This window comes from Peromyscus californicus, unplaced genomic scaffold, assembly GCF_007827085.1.
Source record: "Peromyscus californicus insignis strain IS unplaced genomic scaffold, ASM782708v3 Scaffold_2__1_contigs__length_46816999, whole genome shotgun sequence".
Classification (NCBI taxonomy): Eukaryota; Metazoa; Chordata; class Mammalia; order Rodentia; family Cricetidae; genus Peromyscus; species Peromyscus californicus.
In genome coordinates, this window is record NW_026294540.1 from 20,623,729 (window position 1) to 20,641,850 (window position 18,122).

At 46.6% G+C, this 18,122-nt stretch overlaps 1 protein-coding gene across 2 annotated transcripts in view; it reads left to right on the top strand.

Moving 5' to 3' along the window:
* The window catches only part of LOC128121113 (S-adenosyl-L-methionine-dependent tRNA 4-demethylwyosine synthase TYW1), a 168,880-nt gene that overhangs the window by 112,846 nt on the left and 37,912 nt on the right, over positions 1-18,122 (top strand). The window contains exon 17 of one of the 2 annotated variants that reach the window (XM_052755578.1): positions 824-4,709. The exons of the other annotated variant lie outside the window; for it this stretch is intronic. The gene's annotated coding sequence lies outside the window, so the exon portion shown is untranslated. Of the gene's footprint in view, positions 1-823; positions 4,710-18,122 lie in introns of those variants that run through there. 2 annotated transcript variants of the gene reach the window in all.

Consider the following 18,122-nt stretch of genomic DNA (forward strand, 5'->3'; position numbering starts at 1 on the left):
TTAACTATGTAAGGGTGTGTTGCTTTTGTTTATGCTGCATTTAACTATGTAAAGATGTGTTGCTGTTTCATCTTGCCTGCCTAAAGCACCTGATTGGTTTAATAAAAAGCTGACTGGCCAATAGCTATGCAGAGGAGGGGTAGTGGGGGCTGGCAGGCAGAGAGAAAAAGGGAGCCAGACAGACAGCCAGGGGCCAGCCAGCCAGTCAGACACAGAGGAAGCAGGAAAGCAGGATGAACAGTACATAGATGAATAGAAATGGGTTAATTTAAGTTAAAAAAAAAAAAAGCAAGCTAGAAACAAGCCTAAGCTAAGGCCGAGCATTCATAATTAATAATAAGTCTCCATGTCATGATTTTGGGGGCTGCAGGTCCCGGAAAGCTGGTTACACTTTGGTTACAGGTGTGTGCCACACCCGACCATCAACTTTTCCCTATAGCATTTATCCCAACTGTTCTTTCTTCCTCTCTCTCAGCATGTGGGTGTGTGCATGCATGTGTGTTCACGTGTGTGCATTTGTGTGTGCATGTGTGTGAACATGTGTGTGAGCATACGGGGGTCAGCCATGGTGTGCTTATGAAGGTCAGAAGACAACTCTGTGGAGTCGGTTCTCGCCTTTCACTGTGACACCCCCCCCCCCCCGGACTTGAACTCAGGTCTTTAGGCTTGTGCTGCAAGCACTTCTATCTGCTTAGCCCTTCCTCCAGCCCCCACCTATAACCTCACACTTATGCATGCACTTCCAGGTTGTTCTCTTGCCCACAACAGAACGTAACAACGGCCGGAAGCCCCTTTCTGACTTGCTAACTTTCTCTACCTCCAGCACCCTAGACAGCTCCTGGCCTCTGGTAGGTGTTTAGCACTCTTGTGTGGAATGAATGAATAGTTTGGTTCCTGTTGATCGCGTCAACTCGATCAACGCGAAGGTAGATTCACCCTGGAGACAAATCTCTGAAGGAGTTTTTAAATGACGGCATTCAGGTGGCAAGACCCACCACCAATGTGGGCAGCACAAGATTGAATGAAAAGGAGAAAGTGAGCTGAGCACCAGCATGCATCTCTCTCTGCCTCCTGACTGTGGATGCCACGTCTTCCCATTCCTGTCACTGTGTTTTCCCCGCCGTGATGGACTGTGCCCTGGGTCCATGAGCCGCAGTAAACCTTTCCTTAAGTTGTTCTGGTCAGTGACTTTGTTACAGTTATAAGCAAAGTAACTGGAAGGCACAGACACTAGAAGAGCAGCCTGGGATGCTGCCGTGGGATGCTGTAGGATGATACCATCTGAAAGCTGTAAGCTGATACCATCTGAAAGCTTCGAGGTTTGAACAGGCATGTCCCTAGAATGCCAGCAGGTTCAGGCTGAGGTGTGATGTGGTCATTCACTGTCTCTGAGAACCTCAAGAGGTCTTAATGAAGACGTGACTCATGCCACTTTTCCTGGCCCATGGGCTGCAATTTGTCACATGAAGTCACCCAGGAATTTCCAGGAGCTGTCAGTCATCTCCACATAACTGCTCTGTTACAGCATCCTTGATGTCTTCCAATGGGAACCAGCTTCATCCAGGTTTCAGATGGTCTTGGATACTCTGGACAAGGGGGGCATATGCCATAAAATGCCTTTGCTCAAGGAATCTATCAAAGCTGGTGCAGAGCGCTGTGGAAAGAAAAGCACTCTAGGGTAGAGGAAAATAGAAGGTAAACAAATAAATCAGAGTCCACCCAGATGAAAATTTCATCTGTCTACAAAATACTGTTGAGAGAAGGAAAAGGCAAAGTATGGGAATGTCATTTTGAGGAGAAAATATTCACAAAGCATATGTTATAGAACTTTTGGATCTTGCTAGGTACAGTGGCACACACCCAACATCCCAACACTCTGGGTGTGGGGGCAGGAGAATCAGGAACTCAAGGTCATTCTTGGCTATACAGCAAGTTTAAAAGCCAGCCTGTGTAGCCATAAGTTTCTCTGGTCCTGCCCAGCCCCACAGTCCCTCAGCCACTTATAAAATAATCACTCAGAGGCTTATATTAATTACCGATTGTATTGCTTAGGGCAGGCTTCTTTCTATCTAACTCTTTCATCTTAAATTAACCCATATCTATTAATCTATGTGTTACCACATGTTCTGTGGCTTTACCTTTGTCCCATTACATGCTGCTGGCATCTCTCTCATCTCTGCCCTTCTCTTTCCTGTCTCTCCCCTTGGATTTCCCACTTGTCTCTAAGCTGCCCTGCCACAGGTCAACGCAGCTCTATTTATCAACCAATCAGAGCAACAAATATTCACAGCGTACAGAAAGATATCCCACAGCAAGGGCTATATGAGACTGCCAACAAAACAAAACAATAGCAACAAAACCTTTTCATTCAGAATAGAAAGACATTTTAAGTGTTTTGAAAATTACAAGTGTATGTGGGAGTTTGTACATGTGTGTGTGCAGGTGCCCATGGAGACCAGAAGAAGGCATCAGACCCCTTGGAGCTGGAGTTACAGGTGTTTGTGAACCACTGGGTCCTGGGAGCTGAACTTGGGTCCTTTGTAAAAGCAGCAAGTGTTTGTTATCCAGTGGGCCATCTGTCTAGCCTCTATAAAGAACTTTTAAATCTCAGCAAGAAACCTCAATCAAACTGGGTAAAATATATGAAGATACACTTTACTAAGAACTCACATACACTTTCATGAGTTTACTAAAACTTGTGAAGAATTGTTCAACACATTACGGCTTAGGGACATGCTAATGAAAGTCACTGTATACGCTCACTATTGATTATTTTGATTGTGTTATTTGGAAGTATTGATTTGATTTTTTTTCCTGATATATAATATAGTGGAGGAACTATGTTAGGAGTTGGGGATATATCTCCATTGGTAGAGTACTTGTGTGGCAGGCATGAAGCCCTGGCTGCCAGCCCCAGGACCAGATAAACCAGGCATGGTGGCACATGCCTGGAACATTACATGAACTGTAACATTAGTTCGGGAGGTAGAGGCAGGAGGATCTGGAGTTCAAAATCATCTTTGGCTACATAGCAAGTTCAAGGCCAGGCAACCTGGGATGAGAAGAGGGGGTTTTGAGGGAGAAAATGAGGGGAGGGGAGGAGAGAGATATTTTAATTTGAATTCTGATTTGACCACTTTCCAGTCATGTGAACTTTGGAGAATCACTCCATTTTTCCAGAATCTTACTTTTTTTTTTAAATGACAAAACAAAACAAAACAAAACAAAAACAACCCAGGATGGAGTTGTCTATATTTAACTTTGTTGAAAGGCTTAAGTTGGGTAATACCAATAAATGATTTAGAACAAAGCTTGGTGCACATGGAAACTTTGCCATTGGTTATATGGCATTAATTGCAACAATGGATATTTTGTTACTTTTCTCATGGCTGTGGCAAAATACTGGGCATAAACAGCTCAAAGGCAAGAATTATGTATTTGTGTTTCAGAAGATTCAGTCTGTCATGGTGGGGAGGACTTTTCAGAGAAAAGCAGTTCACGTCATTTCAGCCAGGAATCAGAAAGAGACAGGAAGGGACCTGGACAAAATATAGCCCTGAGGACATGTCCCCAGTAACCTACTCCCTCCAATTAGCCTCACCTCCTCCTTTTACCACCTGTCCCAAATGCCACCATATTATGAATCTATTAAGGGAAGAAGCCATTGATTAGGCAAACTAGAGCTCCCAGGATTTAGTCATCTTTCATAATACCCTCACGGACACACATTTGAGGTGTGCTCAACAAATCTCCCAGGTGTTTCTCAAGCCAATCAAGTTGACATTCAAGATTAACCATCAACAGACATTGTACAGATGTTTGAGTCCCCAGATTGGAGAGAACCAAGGAAGAAAATATTCCTTGGTGTGTGTGTGTGTGTGTGTGTGTGTGTGTGTGTGTGTGTGTGTGTGTGTATGTGTGTGTATGCCATGATGTAAATCAAGGGTTAATAAAAATGACCATTTCGGGGTGGGTATTTCAGGATTAGGGAATAATGTAGCTTGGTCAAAGTTAAGGATAAAAGAAACCAGTGTGTTCAAGAGACTTTTCAGGTCAGAATGCCATACACATTTGTAGAAGTGTCAAGAGAGGGGCTGGAAAAGTGCTCAACAACTCATTTACCATCCGCTCTTGAAACAGGGACTCATAGTCTAGACTGGCCTTGAGTTTACTATGTAGCCAATGATGACTTTGAACTTCTGATCTTCCTGCCTTAGGCTCTGGAATGCTGGGATGCTACCATGCCTGTTTAGCAGTATAGGGGATTGAACTCAGGGCTTCATTCATGGTAGGCAAGCAATCTCCAGCTAGTCTACACAACCCCAACCCCTTAGGTAGCTTTTAAACTCTTGCCCCATACATAGGCACTATCCCTATAGGGCGAGGAGGGTTATGGCTTCAGGATGCTAAACACTGCAGATTCATGTCTTGGAGGCGTTTTCTCTAGATCTTAGCTTCTCAACCAATCCATGGAGTTAAGGGACATAAAATCCAAGCTACAAGAATAAGGCAAAGGAAGGGCACCCTCCGATGTTACATGGGGTGCTGTTGAACAAGCCCTGCCCCCTTCCAAGGTTCACATGTTAACTTGGTAATTCTTTTCCTTGGTGGAGCTAGGATTGACTTTTGGCTGGTAGAAACGATAACTCCCATTATTATGGCCTTAGAATGTCTTAAAAGGTCACTAAATTGCTCAGTATTTATCTTAACAGCTTTGTTCTTTTTTTTCCCCAAAAAACTTAGAACTACATTCTTCAAAGGCTTTTTGGGTATGTGTGTGGTGTACTCTCTATGATCACGTGTGTTGGGAGCAAAGGTGTCTTCCTCAACTGCTTCCTTTTTGAGACAGGCTCTTAATAGCTAAGTATTTTTTTTTTAAACTGAGTCACCCTATGTAGCTCAGGCTGGCCTTCAATCATCATCTTTTGTCCCAGTCTCCCAGTGCTGGGATTATAGATATACACCACTATCCCCAGCTCAAATACTTAAAAAAAAAAATTTATTTTTATATATGTGTATGAGCACATGTGTTCAGGTGCCTGTGAAGGGTGTTAGAGCCCCTGCAGCTGGAGTTACAGGAGGTTGTGAGCTGCTTGGTAAGGGTACTGGGAATCGAACTTGAGTCCTGTGGAAGAGCAGCAAGCTCTCTTCACCGCTGAGCCATCTCTCCAGCCCCTGAAATAGTTTTTTGAATCAGCTTTATGTTTTTTTTTTTTTTTTTTTTTTTATCTCTGCTGCTCAGTGGCTACACCCGATCCTACCGCTGCCTCAGCTGCTGACCGTGTCTCCACAGCCACCGCCTGGCTGCTGTGTCCATGGCCTGGAGAGCCCTGGCTCTCAGCTGTCTCCCTGTAGGGACACAAATGTTAACTAAATCTCCATCCTAAAACCTGCTAGCTTAGAGAGGCAGAGAAAGAAGCCAATGACTTCCCTCCTTGGCCATAGTCTCAGAAAAACACCCTCTCCCATTCTGTCTGAATACAAAATTCCTCCAAACCGGATATTCCTCCCTTCTACATCCTGTGCCTCTCTTTCTCTGAACTCCCAGCTTCCCCTCACACTCTATGGTTACTTCCAGTCACTGGTTACCTGCTCTGCCTCTCAACCTGTGGTTAATTTTATTTAATTATTACAATCTTGGGGTTCACAAGTGTGAGCAAATATCTGGCAACAGCTTTCGTTATAATTTTTTTTTTTAAGATATAGTCTTGATATGTAGGCCTTGCTGTCCTTAAATCTGTCACCATTCAACAGCCTCAACTTCCTAAGAACTGGGGTTAGAGGCATGTGCCACCCACCATGCCTGGCATTTATAACTTAAAAAGAAATTTTTTTGGGACAGGGTGCCCTGGCTGGCCTGGAACTTATTTATGTAGACCAGGCTGGCCTTAAACTCACAGAGATACACTTGCCTCTGCTCTCCGAGTGCAGAGATTAAAGGTGTGGGCCACTGTGCTTGACAGTTATAACTTGTGAAATCTCTTTACCCAGTTTTTTGTTCCTGTCATGAATAACTTAAATACGGGCCGGTGAGATGGCTCAGTGGATAAAGCCTGACCTGAGTTTGATTCCAGGGTCCACATGGTAGCAGGAGAGAAGTCACTCCCGTAAAGTTGTCCTGTGATCCTCCATATGCATACTGTGTCATGTGTGGGATCGTGTATATATACATACACATACATACATAATAAATAAATGCAACTTTAAAGTTAAAAAAATCATGTTTTTGTTGTACATTCTTTCTAAACTCATACAAAAAACTGTGTTATATACACAATAAATAAATGCAACTTTAAAGTTAAAAAAATATGTCTTAGTTGTACGTTTATTCTGAACTCATACAAAAACTGTGTTATTAACCTTCGGAATGTGTACTAGTTACTGGTTGCTTCATCAAAATTTCCAATAAGGGAAGGAACAGCTTACTGATGGATGCAATCCATCCTGGTACAGAAGGCAGCTTGCCATGCTATAGCCACAGTCAGGAGTACAGTTCGAACAGGAAGTGGAGCCACTCAAGGCCCACCTCCAGTGAGCCACTTCCTCTAGCAAGACTCCACCCCCTAAAGGTTCCACAACCTCCCCAAACAGTGCCATCTGCTGGGAACGAAGAGTTCAAACACCTGAGCCTGTGGGGGACATTTCACAGTCACATGAGTTCTTTGGGACTTTTGATGGCTCTGACTGATGGCACTGGCCTTAGGGACAGGTTGCTGACTCACATTAGCATAGGCATATGGGATTTGCTGGAGGCCAGTGTGAGCTCTGGCTTGGCAGATGGGAACAGGCAGGAGGCCTTCTCTGCAGCAGGGAATATCAAAGTGAGACCAGGTACGTGAGCAGTCTCCTCACTAATATTTCTATGTACAAATCTATTGAAGGATGAGCTGGCCACAAGCTGGCCAACATCCAGCATACACGGAGCAGGCTTGGTTCAAGCGGAAAGGTAGAATGTTTGGGGTGCAGGGACCTACATTCTAGTTGAAAACTAAGGCAAGACACATGGCTTTACCTTTCAGAACCAGATGGTGGTCTGGGGGACATGTTCAAGCGTGGGACCTGTGATGAGTTCAAGGCACGGCCTAGAATTGTCCAGTGAGGGCCTGGAGGGGTCGTGGCTCAGTGGTGGAAATCTTGTCATGGGTTCAACTCCCAGTACCATTACAAAAATTAACAAAGCAAGCTGGGAGGTGGTGGTGCTTGCCTTTAATCTCAGTACTCAGGAGGCAGAGGCAGGCAGATCTCTGTGAGTTCAAAGCCAGCCTGGTCTACAGAGCGAGTTCCAGGACAGCCAAGGCTACAAAGAAAACCCCTGTCTTGAAACACCAAAACCAAAACCAAAAAACCAAAACAAACAAACAAACAAAAAAACCAAACAAAAATAAAACAAATGAACAAACAAAATCCAAAAAAGGCAAGTAAATAAATAAAAATGAATTCTAAAAGGAAAGAATTGTTTTGCGGTGTGAATTTTAATTAAATTTTTTAAAAGTTTAGGAAAAGTGAAGTGAAGTCTCAGTAAAGGACTCCAGCCTACCTAAGGTGTATTGCTCGTGGGTTGGGGATTGGGCAGGGCACCCAGCTACAACTGATGTTTAACACATCAGTTTAACCAGGACCAGACTATAAGAACCGGAGGGAACGCAATGAGGCCCCAGCAGTCTAGAGCGGATCCTGGCCTTGGGCTCTTAGCTGTCCTCAGCCAGTTGCTTCTGTGGCTTGTTGGGAGTTAATGAGACATCGGAGATTTTTGCCAGGATCCCTGAGCTCCACCTCCATGTGCCTGGTAGGTCAGCAGGGCTTGGCCTGGCTCCAGAGAGCTCGGGCACACTTCCTCGGCCCCCGCAGTTGGAGCGGGCACCGCAGCCAGGGTCCCGCACACTTGCAGTGGGTTGCGAGGACCGAGCCAGGCCACTGTGGAAGATCTGGCTGTGGCTGTGTGGCTAATCCATCTTCGCAGCCGCAGCAGTCAGATTAGAGTCCCTTTGGAAGCAGCTCCAAGGCACACTCCAGGAACTCAGGTGAGGGGGCCTGAGAGCTGTGGGGACTCGGGGGTGACAGGCTGTCTCCAATGACAGGGTGCGGCTCCGCAATCGTGTCCTTTTCTTGGGTTCCAGGGGAACCTGAAGTTGTTCCCTAGTACTGGAGGTGGGAGGCGGTTCAGGGACGTGCTTATTAACTTCTTGATCTTCAGGACTCAAAAAAACATCAATACCACCTCCTCCAGGAAGCCTTCCTAGCCCACAAGATACCCATCCTCTCTGCTCTCAAAGTGCACTGTACTCCCCAGGTGATTTTTTCTTTTTCTTGTTTTTGGGTGCCTTATATTGTAAATGTTTGAACCAGCAGCAAACCCTCCAAGTCTCCACCTTTAGCTCTAGGTTTTAGAATCTCTTGGTTGTGGGGACGTTCTCCCCCAGGGATTCACTCACTCTTATATAACGGACCCTAGTAGTGTTTGGGGTGCCTGGGACAAAACACCAAGCCTTTGAAAACAGTTTGCTTTCTCATACAACCCATGACCACCTGCCCAGGGATGACACGGCCCACAGTGTCATCCTGATGGCGATATTTTCTCAGCCGAGGGTCTCTCTTTCCAAATGACTCTAGCCTGTGTCAAGATCACAAAAACCAACACAAAGGTGTTGGGGGGGTGATCATCAGACCCTCACCTCACCTTTCATCCAGCTCTCCCTCCTGCCCTCTCACACCAGCTGCAGGTAATTCTGTCCCAGCTGCGTGTGCTCTTGGAGCATGCTTGGTTCCACAGGGGGTAGAAGATTGAGTCACGTGGGGCCCCTATCTGTGCAGTTTGGAGACTTTATCACCCATGCTAATGATGCAGCTGTTTGTGGGTCACCCCCTTGCGCCCCTGTAAGTAACCCTACTAAATTCACTAGTTCATCAAGATAGACTTGGAATGGAATTATTCCTTTGGTCTGTCGACAGCGTCCTCTCTGGGGTGGAGAGAAGTTTGTTCGTATCAGGCCTGATCTTCTGAGGGTCACAGGCAGAGCCTCACGCTCGCTTTGATTTCAAGTTGGTCCACACCACACCCAGCCAGGTCTCCCAGTTGGACCCTGTTTTCTCAATTTCTTCTATGTGTATACGTATGTGTGCAGGTGCATATGTATGTGTGTGTGTGTGTGCGCGCTGTGGGTATGCATTTCCCACCACACGTGGAGGCCAGAAGACAGCTTGAAGCAATTAGTAATTAGTCTCTTCTTCCACCATGTGCGTCCTGGGGAAGGAACTCAGGTCATCAGCTGGCACCTTTACCAGCTGAGCCTTCTCACGAGACCCACCTTGCTTTTTGAGAGTCTCTCACTGACTTGGAACTCCCTACATAGGCTAGCTGGTCTACGCACTTCAGGGATCCTCCTGTCTCCACCTCCCTAATGCTGGAATTTCCAGCACACACCAGCATGCCTGGTTTTCCTTTTAAGCATAGGTTCTGGGAATTGAACTCGGATCTTTGGGCTCTCCAGGCAAGCGCTTTACCAAGTGACCTCTTTCTCCAGCTCTTGTTCATTTTCTTCCACTCCGTCTGCTTCCCTTCTTTCTCAGGTTGGAGTCATTTTCTTACCTGGGCTATCCCACCCCTCGTCACTCTTAATTTCTTCATCTATTTTACCACTGCTGGGAGCCAGGGAGCCTTGGGGCCTACATGTCAGAGAAGTAAAGGGTGCCCTCCACTCTGGGCAGAAGTTTCTGTTTCTTTCTGTTTCCTAAGCTCATCTCCAACCCGATTAAATGACAAATCAGTCACCTCACAGCACAGGAGTTCATCTCCTACTCACAGATTGCAATGATCTGCAGAGAAGATTCATGACTTCCTGCTGCCATAATTTCTGGACATTACTATGCTAGGCGAGTGTCTGCCTCTTGCTTGACTTTGGCTGTAGGATTACAGAACTCTCTTCTATTGCTCCGGCCTTAGCTCCCACTTTTCATTTCTCCTGGATGCAACAATTGGGAGGTGAAGGTGAGTGGGGAGATGTTCACCCAGGTGCATCATGTCCGTGTGGAGACAAGAGGTCAACCTTGGGTGTCGTTGTGTCATTCCTCAGGTGCCTTCCACCTTTGAGACAGTGTCGCTCACTGGCCTGGAGCTCTTCAAGTAGGCTAGGCTGGCTGCTCAGTGAGCCCCGGAGATCCACTTGTCTTTGCTTCACGGGCTCTGGGATTACAAGTGCACACTATCACACTCAGGTTTTTAAATGTGATTTCTGGGGAATGAACTCAGGTTGTTAGGCTTGTGTGGCAGGCACTTTGACCCTCTGAGCCATCGTGCTGGCTGGTCCCCTAAGAAAAACAATATAAAGGATGAGTGGTTTTGGCTCACGATTCGAAGGGCTCATTTTGTGGTAGATTGCTTCTTTTAGGCTGTGGTGAGGCAGAGAACATCAGGGTATGGATCATCCAGGGAAATAAAGCTGCTCACCTCGTGGTGTCCTGGAAACAGAGAGAGTGAAAAACAAAAGTATAAATTTCAAATGCATGCCCCCTGTTGACCTCCTTCCTCTTCTTCTAGAAAGGTGAGAGTCCTCATGATCTAATTACTTCCAAGAGCTCCACCTCTGCTTTGGAGACGGTGGTAGTTTCATTCTGTTGCTGTGACCAGCAACATGACCAAAAGCTACTTGGGGGGAGTATTCCATCTTATGCTTCCAGGTCACAGTCCATCACGGAAGGAAGCCAAGCCAGGTATCTGAAGGCAAGAACTATGGAGTCTCATAAGCTCATGCTTAGATAGCTTTCTTTTTTTTTTTCTTCCTTTCTTTTTTTCTTATTTTAAAGATTTAATTTTGTTTATGTGCATGAGTGTTTTGCCTTGTGTATGTACGGGTACTGCATGCCTAGTGTGCATGGAGGCCAGAGGAAAACATTGGATCCTCTGGGGCTGTATTTATGGATGGTTGTGAGCTGCCATGTGGGTATTGCGAATTGAACCCGAGTCCTCTCTGCAAGAGTAGCCAATGCTCTTAGCTGCTGAGCCATCTCTCCAGCCCCTGTTTTCGTTATTGTTGTTTAGTTGTTGTTTTTGGTGATGTTGTTATTTTGTTTTTCCAATCTCCCAGTAATTTCGTAGCTCTGTCTTCATGGTGGGTTTTCTGGGTATGGATTCAGGATACTAGGGCTGTGGACATGCATCAGACAAACTCTTTCTGAGCCTCAGCTTGTGTCCACACCACGGACTCCCTGACAGATGTGTTTTCTTGGAGGCCAGTGGCGATGGCATTATTGTTGACTTTGGCATCTTCTCAGGCTGAGATAAAAGGCTATCAAGCCTTGGAGCATCAGAAGATGGCCTTGCTGGGTGACAGCAGCCTGATTTAGGTAAAGGACATTCATATATTATCCGGAGCACTGTGTCGGGGGTGGTGGTGGTGGTGGTGGTGGTGGGCGTTTCTATTCCAAGAGGCAGGCTGCCTGCAGAGCTGTGTTGGACCCAAAGTTTTCGCAGATGGAGTAAAGTGTCAAGACATTTACAAGTCATTTATCCCTTCAGGGTACTTTGGGGGTACCTCCTGGCCTTTCTTGGATTTTGTGTTACCCAGAAAGCACCACAGCAGCCTAGCATCCCTGTAATCACCCCTCTGTGCCTAGATTTCGAGGGAGCATCTGTTGCAAGATGCTTTCTTCTGAGCCGTAGAGCCGCCAGCTTCATGAGATCAGCTGTGCCTGCTTCTAAGTGTCTGCCGGGAGTAAGCCTGGGGACTTGTGACAGTCCCTCAGAGACGGGGTGGGGAGCACTGGACCCTCACCCGAGATCCAGCCATTTCTTTCAGTCATTTGCATGCAGTCTGTCTTAAGTGCTTGTGGGGGGCGGGGGTAGGGTCTTAGGGAAGAGGGCTACAGTTCATTGGCTGAAGAGGACTAGAGGAAGAGGGCTTCACCTGTGTGCCTACAGGGACGCCATCCTTGATGCTAGGTGAAGACTTTCTGGTGGGGTTACTTTGGGGTCACCCGGGTTCCTGTCAGTAACTCCTCATTCACCCATGCTTTGTAAGTAAACCCAATAAACTTGGTGGTCCCCCCCCAAGATGAACTTGGGTGTAATTGTACTTTGGTTTGTCTTTGGAGCCTTCTGAGGAAGGTTCACATCTCCACCAGGGAGCTCCTATGCTGTGGGAACAAATTTTATGAATGACGTCTTTATCCTTTATGGCCCCAGTTCAAGCTTTAGGGGGTGCCAGGCCCTTCCATGGGGTGCCATGCCCCACTAGCCCAGGGAATGGAGTAGATGGAAGGAGGAAGTCGAGTGTGTAACTGTAGAGAGGGATGGGAGATGGTTGGGGACACACCCCCAGTATGTTATTTCTGCTAATCATTTGGAACCTTGAACTTAAGAATCAGGATGCTGACGCCAGACGCACGGGGATTTCCGGTAGGGAAAGCTCTCTGTCTCAACACAAGGAAAGCAGCAACCCTCTGTGGAGACATCTTCCAAAGCCACCTCCACAGATCCCTGTAGTCGTGATGGCTGATCACAGACTTTGCCTTGCTTTCATAGAATTTGTTCATACACATGTCCAGGGACAATAAGGGCACACACAGCCTTCCCTATGATGTCATTCATAAGATGAGGCAAACAGCTTTTTACTCTTGTGGGGCAGTCTGAAGGTGGACGCTTTACCGTGGTGCTGTCTGAAGCGACGGCCTGTCCCTTGAACACACGCACACATTCCGCGGTCCTGCGCAGCTGTGCTCTCTTGGAGCACCCCCCCCCCTTTTTTTTTTCTTTTCCATTTTATTTAGGGGAAGGATTTTTTTTTTTCCCAGACAGAGTCTCATCTACCTCAGATTGGCCTAGAACTCTCCATGGAACTGAGGCTGGTCTTGAACTCCCGATTTTCCTGCTCCCAAGTGCTGCTGGAATACAGCTGTGCACGGCCATGTTTGTTCTGGAATGCTTTTTTGTTGAATGTGCATTGATGGTTTATCATTTCTTTTTTAAAATTTACGTGTGTGTGTGTGTGTGTGTGTGTGTGTGGGTGTGTGTGTGTGTGCGCGTGCGCGTGTGCATCACATATGGAAGCCAGAGGTCAACCACAGGTGGCCTTCCCCAGGAGCCATCACATTTTTTTTTTCCTTTCAGAAAGGGTCTCTCTCACTGGGAGGGCTTGTCAATTTGCCTCAGTGATCCCTCCGTCTCCACCTCCCAGCACTGGGATGACAGGCGCTTGCTACCGTGCCCAGCTTTCGTTTTGTGGGTCCCGAGGATCAAAATTTTCAAACTTGCATGGCAAACAACTTTGCTGACTGAGCCCCTCTCCCCAGGCTCTGCGATTTCTACATAAATAAATATATACACGATGTCCAAATAATTTATGCTTAGAAATATTTACTGTATAAGAAACATAAATGGATTACACTTTCCACTTCATAAATAACATCTATGTAGACATTTATAATAACTTGAACGCGCACCAACCTTTAAATACACGATTTTCCCTTTACACTAGTGACTTGAGCAGGGTAGATAGAGGGGGTGGACCGAGCATTGGTCCCTGCATTTGGGTGGATGTGGCCATGTCCGTCGGCACAACTTCAGGACCTGTGGCTCAGCAGAGGGGAAGGACAGAGGCTGACATCCTCCTCCTCCTCCCTTCCAAATGCCCACCCTACCTCATCCCTCCTTCTCTCATTTCTGCTCTTTTTGTTTCTCCTCTTCCTCCTCCTCCCCTTCCTCCTCCTCCCCTTCCTCCTCCTCCTATCTTCCTCCTCCTCCCCTTCCTCCTCCTCTCCTTCCTCCTCCTCTCCTTCCTCCTCCTCTCCCTCCTCCCCTTCCTCCTCTTCCTCCTCCTCTTCCACCTCCTCCGCTTTTCCCTCTTCTTTCCTCTTCTCCATCCCTTCTTCCTCCTCTTCTCTCCCCCTCTTCCTCCTCATTTCCCTTTTTCTTCCTCTTCCTCCTCCCGCTTTTCTTCTTCTCCTTCCCCTTCCCCCTCCCCTGTCCTTCCCCTTCCCCCTCCTCTTCTCCTCCTTGGTGGTGCTGGGGCCTCACACTGGCCGCACAAGGCAAGCGCTGCACCACTGAGCCACACCCTGCGGCATCTCAGTGTTCTCCCCGCCAACAGCACAGCCCTGTGTCCTGGGTAGCTTGCAAGGCTATAGATATGCCTGGATTAGCACCACTTCCCAGGGGTGCGATTCACAAATTTCTCATTTATGCCAGGGTGCTAAGCTCTCTTGTTAATATGGAAGCAGATCCACCCCTTCTTTTTGGGGGCTTCCTTTCTATCCCAGGCTGACCTTGAACTCACGATCCTCCTGGTTTAGCCTTCCGAGTGGTTGGATTACAGGTGTGAACCTCCATCCCTGGGCATAATTCATGTTACTCAAAATTTGCTGGGGCCAGAGAGATGGGTCAGTGGGGTAAAGTGCTTGAGGCATAAGCTTTTCAATCTGAGTTCGATCCCCGGAGCCCATTTAACAAGGGAAAGAGAGAAACAACTCCCCAGAGTCGTCCTCTGGCCTCCACACACATGCTGTGGCATGTGTAACCCCACCACACACACACACACACACACACACACACACACACACACACACACACACACACGCTTGCACTCGAACACACATGTACAAACACACTAACAATAACAATAGATAAATAAGATTGAAAAACTTACTGTGAACCAGCCCTGTATTAGGTAGACTAAATGTATAATGGTGAGAGACTTACATCCCTCATGGAGGGGGACATTTGTCTCTTGTGGAGCGATGCCTGACTCTTACAGAGTGGGAGACAGTCTTCCGGGAGAAAAATAAAATGTCTACACAGGGGGCTGGCTGCTGTAAGTGAAGATGGCGCCCTTCTCTGCTTGGCGGATGGAGAAGAAAGTGTTTCCGAGACACTGATCTCTGGGATGTTTCCCAGCAAACACATCTGTGTAGGGTATTGGTAGATTGTCAGGCGTTTACTGGGGGCCAAGGGTGGAGACCCCCCAAGCTGGCAGAACTCGCTGAGGCCAGATTGCGCGAAGCTAGCCTCTTCCGGGCGTCGAGAGTGCTTCTTCTGTGTGTCTGGAACTATTTTCGTCAGCTAGGAGCTGGAAGGAGATGTGGTGAAGGGTAATTTCCTGCCAGCGGTTTAGAAAGAGCCTTTAAGACAGATTGTGGAGTTGGATTTTTTCCTCTAAAATGGCATGGAGGGTCTGTCTTTTAGAAAGGTCGATCTAATTGTTCTCCAATCACCCCCCCCCCCATGTTTTATTCGCTGTTTTGATTGACCAATGATCCATTAGGTCCCTCATATAGTTGAAGGATCTCTTTCAAGGGCACCTCACTGGGACAGGACCCAGATTAGCCTTGTAGTGACCCCTCTCCTTCCCTGTGAGACACAGATTGTCATAATGAACCCCAGCTTCCCTCTCCTGTCTGACCAGGAATATTTTATCTCACTGACCGGAATTGCCCTGTCTTCCATTTCCTGCTTTGCTTGGGATCCTCGGATTTGTGTGTCAGCAGCAGGGTTTTCCTATCACCTCAGCAACATGCATCCTCCTCTAGTTCCCAGCATCCCCATCTGCATCTGGAGGCTCCTCTCTAACCCTGAGTAGGTCAGTCCCCATGAGCAGAACCTGTGACATCCCTGTGTGTTTCTTGTCTTATACATTTGCCTCCATTGCGACTGGTTTTTTTTAACTTCCATTTTTATGTGTGTAGTATGCATGCGTGTGAAGACATGTTTCCATATGGGGAGCATATGAGGGTGGGGCCGGTCTGGCCAAATTGCCAATGGAGATGACCCAGCATAGTTTTCATGAGGGGATTGTTATAGAATGAATCTGGCCCTACCCCTCACTCTGATGTCCTATGCAGCATTGTGATCTCTGGCCCCACCTCTCATGCTGATATCCTAGTCAACATTGTGATCTCTGGTTTCTCATCAGCTCCCTCATATTTCCAGTCACCTTACCTGTTTGCCTTTGGGCTGGGTTACTACTGAGATCACCCAGGCTTGGACATTTTAGATTCCAAAACCACGTGCTGAATCTCTTCTGTAAAAAGCTACCAACCTTAGGTACTTTGTTACAGTAATGACAAATAGTCTCATTCATTCTCCTCAGTGTGTAGGGAGAAGATGCCAGAGGCCTCCACAGACATTGCCTTAGAGAAGTTTCTCCAGGATGGCTCCCATACTCTTCTGTTTTCAGAGTGACTGATTTTATATGTGTATATCTATGATTTATCTGTCTATTTATCTGTCTGCCTATCTATCTATCTATCTATCTATCTATCTATCTATCTATCTATCTATCTTTCTTTCTTTCTTTCTACCTATCTATATCTGAGTATAGACCCCATGTGAACTATACTAAGAGATGAGTCCAGTCCCCCCAAATTCCCTTACAACTGTTCAACTTCCCAAATATCAATACAATGTGCTAACGTTGACCCAACACACTAAACATAGCTCAATAATAATCACGACGATTGTGTACACATGATATCGATCGTCTTCCTCAGCTGTGGTGGCATTCAGGCCAATTCTTCTCAAATTTCTCTGTTGCCTCTTATTTTTTTTGTGTGTGTCTTGAATGCATCAGATTTAAAATTAGGCTGGGAATATTTTTCTTTCTTGATGCCTATAAATTTGGTATCCTAAATGATAAATAGATAACACAGGCTTGTGCCAGCAGCCTCCAAAGTGAGGAATGATCTCAGATCATTTTTTTTTTACTCTCTTATAATTTCATTTAATTGGTAAATGTTAACATACTCCAAAATGTGTACTTTGTGCCAGAACGTTCTGACTGAGGCTTAATCGTGACTATTAGAACATTCCAATTTGGGATTTCCAAGGAAAAAAAATTCTTGTCCAGTCAGGAAAACAAAAAACCACACTAGATGTTCCAAACAGATGGCATTTAACACATGGGATCAGCTGCATAGAAATTGGAAAGTTGAACTAGCCCAGAAATTAATAATCACAAGAAGAGGTAGGAGTAGAAGAACCAAAAGAAAAAGGTGATCTTACCTGGCCCGAGGAAGCCTTCATGGAATTGTTAGACATTGAAAGAGGGTACCAGCCCAGGGGTCCCTCAATGGCTGCCACTCCACTCCCCGGGGGTCATGGCTCTGACGTTGCTGTTGCTATTTTCTCTAATATGGGGCAGAGCAGCCCTTTTCCTGTCTAAAGGCTACAGTGAGGTTGGCATTAGCAGTTATCAAAGGGCACTGAGGGGTTGAGGATATGGCTAAAAGGCTTGCTGCTCAAGTGTGAAGACTTGAGTTTGAATCCCCAGCAGCTATGTAGGAAGGCGTCTTGGATCGTGGTGCATGGCTATAACTCCAGAGCTGAGGAGGCAGAAACAGGTGGATCCTGGCTGCTCGCTGGATGCAAGCCAAAGAGTGAGTTTCAGGTTCAGTGAGAGACCCTGTCTCAAAGGCGAGGTGGGGTGAGCTAGAGAGAGAGCTCAGGGGTTAAGGGTATGTACTGCTCTTACAGAAGATCTGAGTTCTGTTCCTAGTACCCATATAAGCCGCTCACAACTTCCTGTAACCCCAGATCCAGGGAATCTTCTGGACTCCCCAGGCATTAATACTCACATGTGCATAAACCTACAGAGATATGCATGTACAAATACCCAGAGTTTAAAATAGAAAATAAATCTTAAAAGGTGGAGAAGTAATTAAGAAAAAGACACAACATTGATCTCTGGTCTCCAAATGCGTCCTCTTGGAAACATATCACATGGGGTGGGGGCAGGGATAGGAAGGGGGGAAGGGGAGAGAAAGAGGGAGAGGGAGAGAGCGAGAAGAAGAGGAAGAGAAGGAAGAGGAGGAGAAAGAAGAGGAGGAGGGGGAGGGGAGGAGGAGGAGACACTGAGGTCCTGGGCCAACCTTTCACTCTCCCCCCACCTCCCTCCTGTGACTTCCTCTGCTAGATCAGTAGGATATGGTGGCATATGTAGTCTGGAGACCCAAGGCTCCCAGGATAGCCTGGAGCTGGGGGACAACAGTTAGGGCCACAAAATGATTCCTGCTTCAGCGAAGACTAAGGCATCCTGGTGTTGCATAGCCTTCTCTGGTAAAGAAAATGTCTAATCACCCTAAATAGAGAGGGTGCCAGAGGACCATAGAAAGATAAACTGGGTGAAATGGATGTGTTT